Here is a 20,909-nt window from a genome sequence, read left to right as displayed (position 1 = left end):
AAAAGGGTGCCTTTCCTACCAACCACCTTAATCCTCTGGGGATGATTCTGTAGAGAGACTGGAACCTGGTTGCATGGCTCTCCACCACTTGTAGGAACCTGCAGCCTGCAGGGACTTGCCTGGGCTCCTCATGCAAAGCTGGAAGCTATGTGGAGTGCCTGAGGAAAGGTTCTCATTCAGCCCAATAAGCAAGGATTCTCCACCTGAGGAGCCACTTGAAAGGAAACTCCAAGGAAAGAGGTTCTGGTTTGCTACAGCCAACACCGAAGGGTGAAGGGCAATCATTGAAATGAAGACCTATTTTAGCCTGTATTTTGTCCAATTTTACATACAGGAGTCCTACATCCCAGAAGTGAATCCACCAGGCTAGGCTATTACAGGTAATAGCACACTTTTGTTTGGTTGGTTTGGTTTGGGATTTTGTGATAGAAAAATAAAGAGTCCAGGGGGAAAAAAATCAGTGAAATCTCTGATTTTCTTAGCAAATTCCCATTGAAAATGGAAAGTATTCTAACCAGAGATTTTCAACAAAATATTTCCCACTTTGAGGAAGAGAATGGAGTTTCCCCACCCCCCTGCCAACTGCTTGAAGATTAGTGATGGTGAATGCAGATTAAGAGCCAGAAAGCTCACACATAAAGAAGGACTTTGAGAAGATGGAAATATTACTGCCCTCAAGTTATAAAGTACAGGCACAGGAAAACTCAGTAATTTGACTAAGATCTCATAGAGGGTCCATGGAAGAACCTGGAAAATTCTTTTGTCTAGTTCTTTTTTAGTGCTGCCAAGAGAAGGATGCATATCAGTTGACCATGATATTGTTTTTAAAAAATATATAAACCTCACAGTTGTTTTTCCAAAAAACATCTTATTGTCATTTTGGCTGTAGCATTAGACAACAAATCTCAGCTCCTGTATTCACTCTCCACAGATTATTACCAACTGCTGTAGCTAAATCTGTCTAACTCCTGCAGGTTCCCCAGCTCATAGTCCTTCCAGACCAACCATTTACAGTGTCATCTGTCTCTTGCTGGGCTCTGTGGCAGAAGGTGTCGCTAATTAGCACTTCTCACAGGATCATCACTTCCCAAACATGTTTAGTTTAGGATGTCACTTGTAAGCCTTTGTGTTTGTATATTGTGTCTTTGGAACCATAAGAAATGAGAGAAGTCCATCTGTCTTGTGACTCTGAGCTGTCATTAAGCAAGTAGGGTTTGACCACAAGTATTTGGTAGCCATTTGCTGGCAAATGGCAGTGAAGCCCCCCGGTGCCACCAGCAGCAGATGGCAGTGCCGTCTGGGGACTGGTGCCCACACACTCACCTCACCAAAGCCAACCTAAGCTTGGGCTGCCACCAAGCGCTTTCCAAAACTAACCCATGACTACACTGCTACAAAATTCTGCCAGCCAGGGCTTCTTTAGTGGATTCAGAGACATTGCACTGCCTAGAACTGGGAAGGAAGAGAATTGGTTTTATTTATCTTGTATATGTTTTGATAAAATTGTTTATCGCTACAGGATACAACTAAGTGTGTCCCAAAGTTAATCACCATCAGGCAGGGGAAGATACTCCTGCATATGGCACCTAGGCAGGGGGATGAAGGGAGATTTAGCCTCCAGCATTCTCAGCAGTCAAGAATCATAGTAGCAGAGAGGAAGACTGCCAGAAAAGAAACGAGATATTTGGCAATAATCATCTCAAAGTCTGCTATCATCAGCAGCCTGGGCTTACATCTCTGCCAGCAATGACTCACCCACTTTGCACAGCGAAACCACAAATGAAGGTTTTGTGGAAGCAGCACCTTGTCCCATTGCCATTGCAGAGCAGCCACCTTGCAGTGAGTTCCTACAGCCCCTTTTAGAAACTATCATTGCACAAGCAAGCCACAACCACTAAAAGGCCAAGGCTGCAGCAAACTGATCTCCACAAGCATTACATGGGCTCTATCCTCCCAAGCTGCTGACTTCTCTGTGTAGCTTTTATGCTTGTAAAAGAGTGATATGTATGGCTGACAAAAACCACTGCAGAGAGGGTGGATTTTATCAACTGTGTTTTGCAAAGGAAAATTTTAAAGAAAAGCATAATGTGGATGTTTCTACTGTACCTTCCTTTATTTCAAGAATCCATTGCCTGTTTTTTCTCTCCTGCATTCCTTTGTTGCTTTCTCTGACCCTTGTCAGGTTCTGCTTTATGATGAACTATACAGAGAGCCGCAGCCTAATTTCACAGAATCACACAGGTGCAGGATCATACATCTGTTGCTGTTGAACTTCATATGGTTCTTGCTAGCCCACTCATTTAGCCTGTCCACGTCTTCCTGGATGGTGGCTCTCCCTTCTTGAGTGTCAACCTCCCCACTTGTTTTGGTGTTGTCTGCAAACTTACATAGGATGCTCTTGATTCAAGCATTCATGTCACTTATGAAGATACTAAATAGTGTTGGGTCCTATATCGATCCCTGGGGCACCCCACTTCTGACTGGCTGCCAGGCTGAGATAGAACGCTTGGCTACCACCCTAGGTATGGCCTGTCAGCCAGTTCCCCCCCCACCTCACAGACCACTGATCTAGGCCATAATGTGTCATAATCCTACTGTGATAACAGTAGGAATAGGCAAAACTTTAAGCTATCATGCAAAGCTAAACGATTCTTTTATTCATTGTTGTTTCTCCACAATAATTTTACCAAGACCCATGCCTCTTCCCTTTCTTTCTTGGAGTTAAACACCCACACTATGTTTGCTTTATTATATAATTAACATTGTAAAGGATTAATCACTTTTGGTCATTCAGGTTACTGAATAAAAAGGGCATCCCAGTTCTGAGTAACAGTTTTCTATATTTTTCTTGTTACCATTTTGTTTGCAATACAAAAATAAAGATTGAAGAAAAAGCCTTCAGTGATCTCATTCCATTTCATGCAAGGAGCTCCTCTCTCTGTTAATTTCTTCTCCATGCTATGTTAATTTGATACAGTCCTCAGGCTCCTAACAAGTTAGCATCTCTGCCCTCATTAAGGAAAGTAGAGAAATCACAGGGGAACTATAATATTAAATGAATGTGTGTAGCCTCATTTCTTAGAGCATCATATGATGGAAGAGCAAAAACCTACAGTTTTGAAGGGAGTGTGGAAAACATCTCTGTCAATTGACCTTTCTAGGGAAGCACTTGCAATGCAAGCTGTTGCTGCCTGATAAACTGCTTATGCTCCAGAAACCCACTCAAACATTATTATTTTGTGCAGACTCTATTCTAAGTGGAAAACTCTCAGTCTTGACCCGAGGTACATCCCATCACAGCTGTGCTCTGTTGTGTGGGAATGCTTCAAATGAAGGTGCTGTAATTTAGGGAGAGGTGGTTAGGATTGCCTAGTACCAACTACAATGGAAAATCTCTAGAGGAGTGTGAGAGACTAAAGCTTGTCCCTCCTTGAGTGACTCAACAAAGATAAAATCACTTGCTGCTTGCCCAGACAATATGTGTTGGGCAGAGCCACTGGAAGGAAGGTGCAAAGATCATGTAGGAATCCTGTCTACCAATCCTGGATGCAAATCACCTCGTGATGGCATCGTGATGACACTGGACTGCAGCTGGCCTACAACAATGGCCCAAGGACCCAGCCACCACGCCTTCAGGACAAGATCATTTCCAGCCATCAGATACCCCAGCAAGGGAGGATGGTGAGACAATGGATTCACCACCTGTTTCCTGATGTATAATGAGTGTGGGGGCATGTAGATGGAGAAGGAGAAGGCGAAGCCCCCGCCTGCCCCCCATCCTGACCCCTGCCTAAACACACAGGATTGCACAGAAAGATTTCCTGGGGAACGATACCTGGATATTTACCTAAGGATGATTTCCTGGCCCCTGAATTCCTGAGGGACAATCCTTGGACACATAGCTATGGACTAAAAACTGTATAAAAGACTTGAGCAACTACTGGCTTGAAGGAAGAAAAACGCAGGAGAAAAATGGAGGTGAAGGAAAACACAGAAGAAGGACCATGCCGCTGAGAAGGAAGGAAAAGCCCGGGACAAAAAAGCTGCTCCAGAGAAAAGAGGACGTGGAGCCTGGAAGAAGCAGACTGAACCCTCTCTCCGTGTCCTAAGTTCCGCCTGCTGCAACTCATGGAGCTGAAGAGGCTGCCCAGAGGACCACATCTCTTCTCCAGCCAAAGCCTCAGCACCCTTTCTCTACAGACCCAACATCTCCTGCAGCACCTTTCATCCACAGACTCAAACTGTCTTGGGGGGGTGGTGATGAGGGGTGTAGTAATATAATTCCTTTCCTCTTCTCTCTCTTCCTCTCTATTTTCTCCCTCTCCCCTTCTTATTTCCACTTTATTTATGTAATAAATAATCTAGCTGTTGATATTTTGGCCTCGTTTGTGCCTCTAATTTCACAACACAGGAATATTCAAAAGAACTTGAGTCTCTTTCCCTCTCTGGACTGAGACAAGAAGGAAGAGCATTTGTGAAAATGATGGAAATTTATTCTGCTGACAAAGATGTAAGTAACACTGGCTTTAGCAGTGGGAAAGAGGAAAGGGGTAGGTCACAGACGAACGAATAATGTCATTTTCCCTAGCTTTAGCTTCTTCTGCATGAGTGTCTAAAAGAGACAGCCCTTCTTTTGAAAATACAAACTCTTCCTGTTCTCAAACATCCATACCTGGAGAGGGCTGATCAGGAAAAGGATTACCAATGGGTGTTACTTAGCTCTGACCAGTGAGGCACAGGGCAGAAGAACTAAACCTAATGAGGAAGATACTGACCACAAGCATAACCAGACAGCAAGGAACACAGGAGTGGGCAGCACACTCTGTGATAATTAGGTGTAAAAGTCTACTTGCCAGAATCACATAATAGAAGTTTCCATTCTGAGACTGCAGTACCGGGATTTTTGGGGTCATTTACTGCTAGTGCAGGGCAGGTCAACCAACTGGTTGTGGTAAGAATGCCCCATCCGCTTCTATCACCTAACACACAACAAGTAAGTTTGTGTTTAATGTCTGTTGTGTTTCTAAATATAAAACAGAAAAACATCAGTCTATGGAAAAAAGGCCACTTTAAATTATCTCTTCTCACTTCAATCACTGTTTCTTCATATTCTTTAGATTTGCATGCTGCAACCTAGTTAGGAAAAAATTAAGGATTTTTTTTTTTCATTTGGTCTGAAGGGTTCTTATGCTTTAGCTTCTACTTGAAACATGAATCTTCCTTAGGATAAACAGTGTCCCTCATGGTCAAACACTTGGGATATTGTAACTGTTTGAATTCACTGCTGCTTGCTTCATCAATTTTTCACCCGTGACATTGACCTGAACCAATTATGGTGTGATTTTTGAAAACACTTAGGGGGATCATTACCTAGAGGTAGAAATGTGGAAAAAAACAGCTCTGTGTCAAACAGTTGACTAGGAAGTATTATAAAAGGGCTGTGCTCAGGAGGGACAAACCATCCCACATCAGGATAATGTAATTCGACTGAGGAAATGATTGTACAAGAGTGCACAGCCAAAATGCATCTCAGAGACAGGTATCAAACTACTTGTGTATGGAAAAATGTATCCAGCTGTCTTTTGTTTGCTACCTACAGAACCCCATTAGTTTCATAAACTCGTAACTGCCTTAAATCCCAAAAACATTATCCAAAGATGTTCTTAGCATCTGAGCAACTGGGAATCAATCATAGTCTTGGGAAGGGGAGAGAAAAGGAATAAAGATTAATAACAATTATTCATGGAAAGCAATCTAAACTATTTTCAAATTTAATTTAAAATGACAAATTTAAAGGATTCTCAAATGCTAAGGTCATTTTCATCACGCTGATCTCATGTCTTATTGTGTAGGATTAGAATATTACTCATTTTTTCTGCGACCCTGAGTTATAAAGGATATGCTGGGCAAACAGCCAAGCTAATACAAGCTCAATAATAATAATCTATACTTAAAGTTAACATGATGGCTATTACATGATGGCTCAGCCAATTGGAGGAAGGGTAGTTCTTCCAGTCTGGTAACTATGTGACTTAGCACTTTTTTTAGTGCATGAGAAATGTTATAATAAAGCATATATCTTACAAGTGGGAGAAATGTCATACAATTTAAGCAGCAAAGAAATGGAAAGAAGTAACATAATGATGGGGGTGGAGAAGTAGTGAATCCAAAAGCCATTTCAGCACTTTTTTTTTTTGGTGTTTGTGGGGTGTTTTTTTTTAAATACAGTAAAACTCCCCTGGCTCCATCTGCATGTGGGACTGTCATTGTGTGTGCCAGGAGAACAGATCAAAAGATTGGTAGGAGCCCTATTCTGTTTAAAGGGCATGGAAATGTATGGAGTTGTACTTTTACCTTCAGTTTTCAATGTTTTCTAATATATATGACTCTGCTCAGTGTAGGAAATATATATTTCACATATATACATATATATATTTCTTTGGTTTAGCAGGTCTTACTTGTCTTAGTTACTTCTGTGTATCCCATGGACTCTCAAGGATCCAGAGACAGCCTCTGGCTTCACCCATTAATTATCTACCTTGTGACCCACTATGTCCCAGGGACTGAAAAAGACTAACTTCCAGAAATTGTGCCTTTCTTTAGACTGGATGAATAAGACATCCATGAAGTACCTTTTTCCCCACCCCACCCCCATCTGTAATGTCCAGGTTACAAGGAATCTGATGTTAAATCTATTGTATGCTTTTAAAAATATTAGCAGAAGACTGAACTGTTTTCCTATCTTCCACAAAAAAAAAAATCAGGAATTATATTTCAGTTCTCTAGCCTAATACAGCTGTTGAGACAAAGCTTGTTCTAATCCTACACCTACTCCATAATTAAGATCACTCAAATTAGGCAGTCTAGTCAGTCTTACTGATCTAGCTGTTATTCTTCCATCCTCTCCCAGGTGAAGGTCCTCTCAGAAGGGCTATGTTGATGCAAAAGTGACAAGAAAAGAATAATTCATGTTCTAAATAGGCTAAATTGGAACTTTCTCATACTGTAAACTTGCACGGAGAGACATCATTTATTAAACTTCCCTGTACAATCAAACACAATGATACCTACTGAGAATTATTTGGAGTTTCTAAACAGAAAAAGTCATACCTTTTAGGTGACTGTCATACCTCCAGTGAGGCAAACAGGGCTGTTGAAAGTTATACACTCAGTAGCAAGAGAATCTACTCAACAAATCACATGTAAACTAAGGAGAAAGAACACCAGCTTGGTAAGAGTACCCAGCAAAATGTACTGCAGAACACAGAGTGGGCCCAGATCGTTGGAGTTTCAGTCAGTGACCTATTCATGAATCTGTAGCATTCAAACTGAGCTACAGAACTTCAAAATTAAAAATGGCTCCACAGGAAGAGAAATTGTTTCTAGGCACAGGCCTATTCTGAAACCACATAGCGTCCTAGAGCTAATCAATGCTTTTTGCCCATCACATTTCTCTTACACAATATTCCTAGTAATGAAGTGCAAATTTCTCCTATTGCTTCTCTACAGAAAAGCCATGAAAAGCATTTGATAGTGTGTTTAACAAGTGCTCTAGTGAAATACACTCAGCTTAAAGGTCACTTTTCTTTGAGAGGCAGACCTTTGATTTCAATATCAAGTGCAGGAGATTTCACTTAAAGGACTAAACCCAAATGTTGACATGGTGCTGTAGTACTCTACAGTACTCCATGAAATTACTGAATCCACCTCTTCCTCGGCTTCAAAATGCACAGACACATCCACCACAGAAATATCCACCAAGAATATTAACACTATGTCAGGAGCAGACTGCAGTGAGCAGGTGAGGTGTTCTGACCTTGCAGAAAACTCAAGAGTGTCTCAGAGGGCTCTTCACTGAAGAACAGCATCATTTTCCAAACATGAGGGTGTAAACAGAAGCTGCTAAAAGAGAAATAATCTTCTTTGGTGAGCAGTCATTTTTTTCTAGAAGAGAACTTGAAGAGCCACAATGTACCTCCATAATATAAAAATATGTATATATTATTTAATACATTTTAGGAGAAAAAGTAGTTGACTATAAATGGCTATGTTAAACCTGCTGTACTGACCATTCCAAATTTGTGTGAAATTTGTCCAGCACACCAGCATTGCCTCAGAAATTTCTAAGGTACTTGTCACCATGGTAGCTAAGAGGCAATGGGCTTAATCCTGCACTCACTGAGTCCATAGCCAAACTTCTCCTGGCCTTAGCAATGCTGGATCTGACCCTGTAAACCCAAATGTGCTTGAGACCAGAGCCTGATTTCTAAAATCTTTTTACCTAGTTTCCCACGGCAACTTGGGTTGGGAATTCTGCTGAGACCATTCACTTCAAAGATGTCTGGGGGAGATTTCTTTCATTCAGCAACAAATCCCTGACCGATTAAAAGAACTATGTTGACAGCCTGACAGGAAGCCTTGCCATCCACTCCTTGGGCAGCAGGCACTTTTGGCAACACATGCCAATTTAGAAGACAGGGAACAGTATGGGAGAAGTATCAAGAGTCAGACAAGGTCACTGGAAAATTCCAGGCTGTTTTAAAAAAGAAGGGAATTGTTGCCCTGGTTAAATGCAGTTCCCAGTCTCTTACAGCCAACTAGACAAATTAACCATTATACTAAAACATTTCTATTGTCCTCAGTGATGATGGTAAAATGTAATGATTAGAGGATAAGTGTGAATAGACACAATAACTCCTCAGCAAAATCATCAGTTGTATGGGATAAAGACAATTCTAAAACCCCAGATAATTCTAAAACCCTTTATGTCCATAGATATAAAGACTTGGGTTCTAATTACCTTATGGTTTTATCCTCTTTATCTGAAGAAATAAGGCCTGAGAGATCATACTGTCTCTCTCTCAGCCTCTCCTTAAGTCGTGAACCAGATGGCTGCCTTCAACCAAACTAACAATATGGAAGAGGTCACAAAAATAAGAAGTTCCTACGAGCTCTGTAAAAAACAAGGTGGCTACATGGTGTATGGACTCCACATTAGTGACTTTAAGTGGGAAAGGGGGGTGTGATGTGGTCAGTAATTAAGTCTTGTTTGAAAAGAGCAGGGGAGGTCATTCCAAGAAAAGAGCAGAAACAAACAGAGGGTGTTTTTTGGCACACTTATGATGGAAATAGAGGAGAAGTGGGTTATAGACTGTATGTGGGCAGAGACACAATTTCAGATGAAACTAGACTTTATTAATTATGCTGCTTTATAGAATTATTGTTTTCTGTGAAAATGATGATGATTATTAGACATAAATTACTCAATTGCATTACCAACATGAAAAAGCCTAAACCAAACCACAAGAGAATGACTAGAAAAGGAGCTTGAATGCTGAGAAGCCATATAATATGCAGTCATACACAATCAGAGCCACTATCATCACACAACTGGAACAAATCTTCTATGGTCTGGTGGGGGGACCTTATAGCTACCTTCCAACACCTGGAAGGACCCTAGAGCAAGGCTGTTGAGGGTCATTTCATAAGGGTGTCTAGCAACAGGAGTAGAGGGAATGGTCTTAAGCTGAAGGAGAGTAGATTTAGACTGGATCTTAGGAAGAAGCTCTTCAGTGTGAGACTGGTGAGAATCTGGGATAAGTTGCCCAGAACAAACCTGCAGAAATTGCCATGATTTTTTCCCCCATTTAAAGCTAGTCTGGCAAAAATATGGTTGCAATGTGAATGTAGCTCCTGCTGAAAATAAGACTATTTCCCTCTTCAGTTGTTGGAATACTGCTTTTTTAATTAAAGCCAAGCAGAAGGTGAGTCAAGGAAGAAGTTTTGTTCTACAGGTAGGAAGACCCATTAAGCACATCTTTATCATGTAACAGGATGACAATCTCAAACCATTTTTTCTATTGAGTGTCACAAGGCTCGAGGGGCTGCTAATTCCCTTTCCTACAATGACTCAGGCTGGGATTTCCCCTAGTTTTGTTGTTAGCCTAGTTATTTTTCCTCCTACTCATTTCGTTGCTTAGGAGACCACTAACCATGAAAAAAAACCAAAGCCCAGTTCTGCCACTCTGATCCCAAGTCACGGAATTCTGAATGCTCTTGCCTCCCAGGATCTGCCTGCAGGGAAGGAGCATACTTTGTTAGTATAAGGAGTTTCCAGGGAAGTAATTTTCCAAGCACAGCCACAGTTTGGCCTCCAAAAGCCAGTTAGTATAGCTTTAATTTTTATGGTTTGGATACAGCAACAGAAGTTTCTTCAGCACAACAAGGTCACTGGGCAATGACTTATGAGGCAGAGGATTGGTTATATGACATATAAAAGAGCAGCAATTTCCCTGTCATTACATGAGGGCTGTGGAGTCTTATAATAATTATAATTACATCTCTGTGTAAACATAGGAATGAATTGAGGGACTCTTCTTCCTGGGGAGGCACTGTCAAGCCTATGTGTACATATTCTAGACCAGAAAACTAGAAGAGCTCCTGGCTCTTCTGTCCTGTTTGCTTCAGGAAATCTCAATCTGCTTCATAAATCTAGTCACCATAATTTCCTCTTTCTCCCTTACATTTTTATCCTTCATCCCCACCTTTCATTTTGTAGAAGGTGAAACTGCAGCCAAGAGAATAGGTCAACAATAAGAGGTGCTGAAAATTTCTGGACCATGGTGCAGTCCCTCAGTGGGTGGGTATCACTCTGAAGAGAAACCAGTGTAAAATGCTGTAAAACACTTCACAGCAGTTAGAAAACTGAGAGCTGCATCACAAGCCCTGTCTTTTGTTATTTTATGGCTTTTCAAAAGGACTGAATACATTGTTTCTTGATGTGGTGTTGAAGCTCTTTAGATTTCATCACTCTTGAAAATTCTGCTGCTTATTTTTAGGATCTTGGCCACAGGTTTAAGAATTTAATATCAAGCTTGTTGAATATGTGGGTTTCTGGCACTTTCATTTAAAAAGAGATGTGTTATAAATTGGCTTCCTAGGGTCTCAGGATTTTAGGAAAAGACTTATTAAAAGATATGCAGCATTGGAAAGCAGAACACCTTCAAAAACTGCTGCTGTACAAGATGACTCAGAAGATGATAGCACTGATTTTGCTAGTAACACCAGAGGAAAATGACACCCTAGATTAGAAACACTACGATGTTGCAGATTTGTTCGTGGGGAAGACATATGACACATTTTACCAGGCTTGTTTCGTCAGCTGAACAAAGTGACTAGAAAGTAGGTAACACCAGCACAAAGCAGTAAGGGGGTAAGTTCTCATGTCTTGGATTTGCACTTATTTGTAGATGCTGACACATCTTCTTTGCATTTTAGGAAAGTAGGACTGACACCAATATAGCTGTCCTCCAATCTGTTGCTCCTATTTCTTGCTCCCTGTGGTTGTTCTTTTCACAAAATCACAGAATTATTGAGGCTCGAAAAGACCTCTGAGATCAAGTCCAGCCTATGACCCAACACCACAGTCAGCTAAACCATGCCACCAAGTGCCACATCCAACCTTTTCTTAAAGACCTCCAGTGATGGTGACTCCACCACCTCCCTGGGCAGTCCCTTCCAGTGCCTAATCAGCCTTTCTGCGATTCCCTTTTCAGATTCAAATTCCCTCTCCAGGAAGCTTGTTCCTGTCTTCCTATCCATTTGCCTCAGCCAGCAGAACAGTCTATGCAGCTCTTTGCACTTACATAGCACCTGCTTACCGTCCAGTGGATCTTTGGAACAGTTGGTACTTTCATTGATGAAGCATGTATGAAATGACAGACCATTAATGTCCTTTCAAAATTGCTGCCCTCAGTATGTGAACCAAAATATATGATCAAGAAAGAAAAAAGAAACAGAGGCATTTTCCCACAAGGAGAAATCTGGTGAGGTTACATTTTAAACATGGTAATATGAGTTCCATCACAGAGTGACAATACAGGGTTGAAGACTCCTAGGAAGGGTAAGAATATGTGTCATGGGGTCACGACCAGCCAACCCTTCTTTTATTGTTAAGGTGTGGGGATTTATGTATTAATTTCTATTTATGTAGCTCTTAAGACCAATACCAAGAGGTCAGAGCCATGTTGGACAGGGTATGATAGTGACATTTAAAACAAAGACAGCACCTCTTACACCGTGCACACACCTTGTCACGTAGACAGTACGCAGCACAAGGAAATAGTGACACATAATGGGGAGACAAATTGGGGGCAAAACAAGAGCCAAGTCAGGGGCACTAGAGCAGGCTTGCTGCTCAGTCACAGTCAGAGGCAAACATCCTGATTGATGTCTACTGCAAGATAACTGGGTCATGCTGGCTGAGGATGTAAAGAGGATATAATTTTCAGTGCCATCCCGCTTTGCTACAGACAGCAGTAATGGCACAACTCAGCTTATGTGACTTCAGGAGCCCACAGGTAACTGCCTGGAGCCCCCAGTACAATCCCGTTGCCCCCATCAAGGGGAGGGCACCTCCATCAAGTATGGTGTTTCTATCCCCCATCATTTCAACATGAGTGAGCACACCTGAGTCAGATTTGAAGGTTAGGTCTTCTGTCTCCAGCTCCTGGATTCTGAGCTCTTGTCTGTTACCTCCCTCAGCTGGGAACTGCTCAGCTCTGCTGGAAACACTTCACATTCATTTTTCCCACTGATTTCCTTTGCAAACCTGTCGTGCCTCATTTCTCTAGATAATAACCTCTTCAGTACCTTCATTATAGTCTGCACATACAGTGACTAGCATGACATGACACCAGATCCCTGCTTGGAGTGTCCATACTTTACTAAAATCCAAATGAAGCCCAGAGGTTATGGACAGCATAAAAATTATTACATTCACCAATGTCCCACTACTTTCTGCCATGAGGAAAGGGGGAACAGCATATGTGGCAGCAGCTACCAGGAACATCCTTAGTGAGGGAGGGGGAAATGCTATTTTTTGTTAGTGGTCAGGGGCTAGTATTTCTCACAGTAACATTCCTTTTACTTTTCACTTTAGCTTCTCTTTTGACAATTTCTAGGTTTGTTGATTTTTTTATTTTTCCTTTTCTTTTAGTCAAATAGAAGCAGTTGAAACTGTGGCCACTTCTGATTTGTTTGAGAAAGCTTGGGAAATACAGTGTCACCTCTATCTTGTCTGAAAGGGATATAAGACATCACAGACCTCACATAGGTCACTGCACCCTTGTGGATTATTATTGAAGAGGTAATGCCTATATTTTAAAACCTGAGGAAAACTTGTATTAAAAGTGCCCCGGGGTCTTTTGAACTGGTTTATGAAAACTGCCTAAAGAAGAAAGAGAAAAGAAAAAGAAACCTGAAAAACAAATTCAGCACCAAATACTGTCTAGTATGCCCATCTATTTCAACTGCTGTGATACTAACAGAACACACAACAGCAGGGAGTGGGAAAATAAACATATTTTCACTCACATAAAGGGACTGCCTAAATGACTCACAAATGCAAAAATAGATAAATGGCTCCTCACAATAATATGATACTGTATCATAGCCACAAAACCAACTTAGCTTCTTAACTGTACCTTCACAGTTTTATCTGAGGCCATGACAGATCAAGTGATCAATCTTTATTACCCTGAGCTTTTTTTTTCATCCCATCCTTACAGTAGCATTTTTCTTCTCACTAGACATTGCTGTTCATTTCCCTGAGCTTTCTTTGACTTAATAGCTGAATTTTAGACTTAACAGTTTAAAAGGGAAAAAGGCTCTCAAAATTCCAGAGGGATGTGAGCAAGTAAGTGCATGTTGTGCATGGAAGGGGGAAATATAACCAAAAAAAGTGGGAGGGGAAAGGGCAATTGCTAGCATTGCATGTGTGCACTTAGTGGATAACAGTTATGTATTCTACTTTCATAATGGAGATGTCCAGGGTCAAACAGGTGCTGGCTTCAGATGCTGCAAAGAGCACAAGGTGGGGTTTTTTTTGTGTCTTGTAGGATTGGCAAACAGGTATTCCCTTAGAGAGATGAAATAAAGCCATAGCAATTAACTCTCCCCTTTCTGCAACCGGAGTGCTAATAACATCCTTAGCAACTGCACGGTCACTATGGTACCAACACCATCTTCTGCTCAAATCCTTTCTGATTCATTCTCCTACTAACTCTGGTTGTGGCCAGCACAGAGGGTACATACGTTCACTGACACTGTGCTGAATGGTTCCATCAATCTCCATTCCACAATGTGGGACCCTGTTGCAAATGAAAATCAGTTAGGATGTTAGAAATGAAGCTGTTTGCTTCTCAGAAATTGCAAATGACAAACAGTACTTCACTGCAACCTTGCTGCTCTAATAGTCTTAAATTTGAGGCTAATAAATACTAGATTTCACTCCATTGAACCTTGTTCTAGTGTGAATACCCTTTGTATAACATCTTCTTATGACTCAGCTGCCAAGAACAACAATTAAGCCATCAGAAAAGAAGGAACAGAAAAACCTATGGTCTTAAAAACAAGCCAATCAGATTCTTTTTTCCAGAACAAGTATCTATCCTAGGAGAAGTAGTGACAAATTATATAGGCTGTAATGGAAAAATGCTAGATGTTGAGACATTTGTGCATGTTAATAGAATCAGAAAATAGCATCCAGGAAACACATTAATGATCTGTCCCTGATGAAGCGCTTAGAGCAGTCCCTGAATATCTCCTGTAAGATCTTCTATCCCATGCACTGCAGACACAAACAACTTGAAGTAACTTTCACTCACTGAGAATTTTGAGGTTCAGTCACTATCTTCCTCTAACTGCTTTGAGTGCTCCAGTGACACTGAAGAGCTAGAACTCCAGTTCTCCCCATGCAAAGAGTGACTGCTGACTCCCTTGCCTTGGTTGTGGTATAGAGTAGAATATGAGAACTTACTCAGGACAGGAAAGCGAACCCTAACATCAGTCGAGCCAAGAGATGGAAACAAGTGTTTGCAGGAAGAAGGTAAATGTCTCATAATCTATGAAGTCTCCATCAGGAGATCATGCAGTTAGTTTAAGAAAGATGTTGAGATGCTGGAACATGTCCAGAGAAGGGCAGCAAAGCTGGTGAGAGGTCCAGAGCACAAGCCTTATGAGGAGAGGCTGAGGGAGCTAGGGTTGTTTAGCCTGGAGAAAAGGACGCTCAGGGAAGACCTTATTGCTGTCTACAACTACCTGGAAAGGAAGTTGTAGCCACGTGGGGGTTGGTCTCTTCTCCCAGGCAACCACCAACAGAACAAGAGGACATAGTCTCAAGCTGCACCAGGGGAGGTTTAGCTGGATGTTAGGAAGAAATTCTTCACAGAAAGCATGATTGGCCACTGGAATGGGCTGCCCAGGGAGGTCGTGGAGTCACCATTGTTGGAGGTGTTTAAGAAGAGACTGGATGGGGCACTTAGTGCCATGGTTTAGTTGATTAGAAGGTATTGGGTGATAAGTTGGACTCAATGATCTTGAAGGTCTTTTCCAACCTGGTTAATTCTGTAATGGGAATTGGAGGACCCATTTCCTGGGATTGTATTTTCAATGTCTCCTCAGAGATAGGATTACATCCTCTGATAAAGCCAGTAATGGTCATTTTTGGAGGCAGATCAGGTGGATGCTTCGTGAACCTAGAGTGATATACACCTGTTTTCACTGTCGGAGATAACATTTTAATAGAAGGTATGGATACTGCGAGGTAGTCATCTTGAATAAGTCTTTCAAGTGATACCTACTGACAAGCAGATAAATGCATAGCTTCAGAAAGATACTCAGAGTGAACATTCAATAATGGCAGTATTTATTATATACTTCTAATTAGAGGACCTCAGTTCTCCATTTTCCTAATTGATTCCTGGAACAATGATGCCCTGAGTGCTGTATACCACTCAGTGACTGCTGGGCAAATATTGGAGTGTCAATATTTGCTTTTTCCTAGAGCTATCATTGTTTGAGAGGGTAGAAGTCATTTGGGATAATACTCTACTAGTGCTGTATTAAACAGACATAAAAAGCATCTGGTATGCTTGCTCTGTTTTTCTTCTCTTTTCATTTTACTTTGCAGTGAAAACAACTGCTAGTCAGTTTGATAAAGCCAAAAGACAAGAGAAAGTATTTCAAAGGAATCTTTTTACACATCCTCTTGGTATCCCCTTCCTGGGGCTTTAGCTTCAGAAAGGGCAAGAATTCATAATCTTCACCCATTTTGCAGTCTCAAAATTGGTCTCTGTAACCATGCATTCCCCCAAATCCCCACCTCCTGCTACTCTGGGTGTTGATGCTTCATCTTAAACTGGAAGTCAACATCACAAATAGTTTTCTTCAGACATTTGTGCAGCACTTAACATAATGGCAACTTGCCCCTAATAAATTCTTCTTGGTGCTACCATGACAAATACCTACATTTTCATGCTAGAGTGGAAGGTTCTCTCTCTTGAATGGGTAAAATAAAGCCTAACTCTGTCTGAAAATAAGAAAAGTAGATCATTGTTTCTTGTTAAACAAGGAGGAACTATTTTCTGCTCTGACAATATATAATGAGTTCTAGTTCTTCCAGGGGCTTGTCTTTTCAAATACCACAGAGATCTTCTCTGTAGCCCAAGAACTTAAGCAATAATCAGTGTAGTGGAGCTGGAGATGTCCCATAACTGCAAGTTTGGCCTGCTTACACAATGCCTTCACCACAAATTTCATGAAAAATGCTGCTCACTATTTACATGAAAGTTGCAGTACACAGAGTATGGTACTTTGTCCGGGTGAGTAAGCTGCAGACCTGTGGAGAAATACTGTTGGTCCTTTGGTCATTCAATATACAGGTAACTACATTTCTTATAACACTCTGCCAAGGTAGACAGAAGATCACTAACTCCAATATTTTTTCCTTCATCCTGGTCTATAATGAGGATAGTATTTGAGAAATTGTGCATTTCATGGAGGGTTTAAATTAGGTGATCATTCTAGTGCAAACCAATTGCAAGGGTGTTTAAATCCACTACACATCTTCTTACATGTGCAGAAATTCAGTTCCCTGGATAAGAATTCCAGGCATCTGGACTAAATGAAAAACTATGGTAAAGATTTGACAAAACTCACCTGTTCTGCACTAGAACTTACAGTTACATGAAACATTACCAAGATCCTGCTGAACAGGAATTTGTCTTGTTTAACTGACTGCTAACTGTTGGTCAGTGTAAGTTGTGGTTTTTCTTTCTCCTTAGTCTGAATAGAGCATGAGCCTCTCAGCTCCAGTTGCACAGGGCAAGTTGCTCATGTTTTCAGCAACCTGATCATTCTTGGGACATTCTGCAACAGATCCACTATTTCAATGGCTTTCCCAAAACCACAAAGCTCCTTGCTTCCTCTTTTTTCACTTCTGATGAAACTTCCTCTATGACAGAGCAGAGCTAATGGTCCAGATTTAATCAACAAAAGTATTTCCATTTCAAAATAAAGAGGCCCACTCAGTTGGCATCCTGTTAATTAGTTCTCAAACATTCTTCCTTTATCCTCTTGTGCTGCAGCTCCAAAAAGACCTGCCTGGAGCAGACAACCCTTCCAATAAGGGATGTAACCTGAGCAAACGTTATCTAGGAGTACTATCCTGCTCCAGGCTCAATTTACACCCCTCTTGATTTCAGGAAAACTACTCCTGATTTTCCTAGGGGTAAATGGCTGTACATATCACACTGTCTTGCTTTCCCTAACAAGGTTTTGCCTGAATTTAAGCCTCTCTGCCACTGCATTTTTTAACAATGCTACTCTTGCACTCTGGAGCTCCAAATACATGAGGTCAGATTCACATTTACAGAAAAGCTATTTATACCACTTTATAATTCAGTGCCATTTTTCTCTTGATTCTCACATGAAGGCCCTTCTATGCAGCTATGCAAAGGTATCAAAACATAAATAAGAATCCATCCTCTATTTTTAACTTCCTAGCAATCAGATACCTGCAAGTGAGGATGAATGTAAAGAATGAGGATCTGTTCTAAATTTCTGTTCCCACACTAATGAACTCAGAAACTCATATGCTGGGTTTCACAGCCTTCCCCAGAAGATTCCTTGGCAACAGGAAAAATCCATCAATTGTCCCCAGGATGGGCTTCAGCTGACAATCGGTTGCTCCAGAGCTTAGATTGATTTTGTCCTGTGATTATCAATTCTCTGGTCAGACAAAAGAGACAAGATCTTAAAGACAAGAAGGTGGTTTAGGAAATAAAATCAGGATGTTTTACTCAGCACACAGTTTCCTCCAATATCCCAATTTCACAAGATACCTCACTGTGTGTTTAACTTCAAGCACATGATTAATCACCTAGCCACCTTTTTGGGCATGGGAAGTCTTTCCTGAACTGGAGGGTATGTTTCCTCTTCTGCATCTTCTTTTTTCTCAGTGTTTCCATTTTCTTCTTGTGGTCTTTGTTTGTTTGTGGATTTTTATTTTTTTTTGGGTTGCTGTTGTTTGGGTTGGGGTTTTTTTGTTTCTTTTCTTCTTTCCCCCCCTTCTCCTTTTCTCTTCTTTTTTTCTTTCTTTTAAAAATTATTTATTTTCCCCCTTGTCTTTTGTTTTGTCATATATGATGCATCTATGTAAAGTTCTTTCCTAAATAGAGTGGGTGTGCAAGAAGGCAGTTACTTAAATAATAAGGTTGGGGAGTAAGTTACAAAATTATAAGCACATTTCCAACTTTTTAATCAGAAATTATATTTCTGAACCACTTCAGTTTCTCTGAAAGCCTGAGAACTAAGTACACATAGGACTGGACCTGGAGTTTTATTCCAAGAAGCTGTACAAATATCAAGCAAACAAAACAGTAAACAAAAAGCAGAATAAAAGAAAAAGAGATAAAACTTCCATGTAAAACTTTATCCTTCCTATGTCTCCAGGACATCTTTTGATAACCCATCTAATCTTAAGTGTTTATGCCCACGGCAAAAAAATGGTCTCACATTGTTGCAAATGTGGGAAAATGTTGATAAAGCTATAAAAATAGCTTAACAAATAAGAATATATGTAGGAATTTATAAAGAAGAACAGCAGAAGCAAAAACATCTTTGAAAATAGTTGAGCATTAGAGTGTGAGTTGAGATGGTAGAGCAGCATTAGGTACTCTGGTCTTAAAAATCTACTCTATGTGGCTTGTGCTCACTTTGGGTTACTCAGAAAGAAACTTCTTGCTCAGATGAAGGCTCGAAGTATCCTTACTCACAGTTCTATGGTGTGTTCACTAGCTTCTCTGTTTGATTTTGTGATTTTTTTTTTAAACTAAGAAAATTCCTCCTTTCCAAGTGTTAATATTGGCAAGCTACTCTTTGGTATGCTTCTTACCCAGAGAGGTCACACAGAGTTATGCTGCCATCCTTCTCGTTACACCTAATATGTATAGTTGCTTCTTGTCAGCCATTAATAGATAAATATTTTACTATCTGCTTTTCTTCACCTACTAAAATCTTAGCTGTATAGATCCAATGGTGTCTTGCAGCTGAAGTCCCCTTCCTCTCCCTCACTCTGTGACCTAATCTGTCCTTGCTCTAGAGATTGTAGTAACTACTACAAAATCCCATTGATTCCTGACACTCCCTCATTCTTCATAAATACACATTATGTCAAGTACTCTGCTTTCACCTGGTACTGTTTTGAAGTTTGCAGTATGCAAACATTGATAACATTTGTATTTGGACATCTATCTATTTTTAATCAATTTCTCTTCTCAGCTCCCTACTTTGGAATATACCACTGTGACCTTAGTTTAGTTATCCTCAAGATCATTTGTCATCCCTGTTCCCATCCTTCAGAACTGGATACAGTCAACATGCAGATGGGGGACCAAGAAGATAGGAGGAAATGTGGGCACTCTTCTACCTGAAGACTTGACAACTCACATCCTAGCCAGTGCAGACAATGCCTGATCCTGCATAGTGAGACGAGGCCAGAGCAGTGTGGCTGCAAAACCCTTCCCATAATTAGATCAGAGCTACATTTTCCCTTGTAAACGCTCGTCCTTTACCACCAAGACATTTCAAAGCTCACTTCTATTTTTTTAATATCGGGGTTTTTTTCCCTTTTTTTTTTTCCCCTTTCTAAGCAGTAGGACAGCTGATTTTTCCCAGCAACTTTTTCCCTGTCATGAAAATGATAATGAGAAACAATTTCTCCTTCCTTTTTTTTTCATTCATCTCCCCATTACTGACTTTTCTGTTTGCTCACTGGAAACAGTGAGAGAAAGTTTGATTCTGTTTAGAATATGGAAAAAACTTGTTAGGCTTTTTGTGGAAAAAAAAAAATAGTAAGTTTTTCTTCTATCCAGCTTGTAATTTTGTATAATATTTATTTGAAAATATATGTCCCAGTTTCCTTTTAAATTTATTTATTCTGTTCTTCTTTTGAAAAGGCTACAGATAGAAGGGGGAAAAAGAAACTCCCCATGTCAGTTAACTCTGCTCATTCAATGGCTATAAGTTTCATTAAAAACACACTGAGCGCCCCAGTTCTTCTATATCATCCCAACTGCCTTGCTGTTCCCCAGGCAGATAACACTCTATCCTGAGGCTTCTCTCAGCCTTGATGCCACATGAAACACGAATCCAAGAGGATATCACAGGTTTTAGGTCTTGCTGAAAAGATTTCACACAGTTTTATCAGTGGAGGTGCAGGGGAAATTAAATAAGAAAAAAGAAGGTGTTGAGGTGGACCGATAGCAAACTTTTCTTTTTTTTAAAAAAAAAAACCCAAAACCATAAAATAAATAAAATAAAGGAGGGAAAAGGAAAGAAGAAGCCTGTGTAAAGCTTGGAAAATATCTCCACTGTTGCTGCCATTTGGTAATCTGTGACATAAGTGTACATGGAATATCCAAGCAGTGTATTAGTCATAAACTATGGTTTTGCAGGAAATATGCCACATGGGCTGTCATCACACAAAGGAGCATTTCTTAGAGCAGACTGTTACTTTGCTACATTATTAATGCTGAGGCATGGACTGGTTCCCTGAGGAAAACGTTATG

The 20,909-nt window shown here is 40.6% G+C and overlaps 1 protein-coding gene across 2 annotated transcripts in view; it reads right to left on the bottom strand.

The window, feature by feature from the left end:
• The window catches only part of KLF7 (KLF transcription factor 7), a 412,385-nt gene that overhangs the window by 324,941 nt on the left and 66,535 nt on the right, over positions 1-20,909 (bottom strand). The gene's annotated exons all lie outside the window — the stretch shown is intronic.

The sequence above is a fragment of the Dryobates pubescens genome, chromosome 2 (genome assembly GCF_014839835.1).
Source record: "Dryobates pubescens isolate bDryPub1 chromosome 2, bDryPub1.pri, whole genome shotgun sequence".
In the NCBI taxonomy this organism is placed as follows: Eukaryota; Metazoa; Chordata; class Aves; order Piciformes; family Picidae; genus Dryobates; species Dryobates pubescens.
The sequence above is the reverse complement of the archived record's forward strand: the minus strand, read 5'-3'. Positions and strand labels throughout refer to the sequence as shown.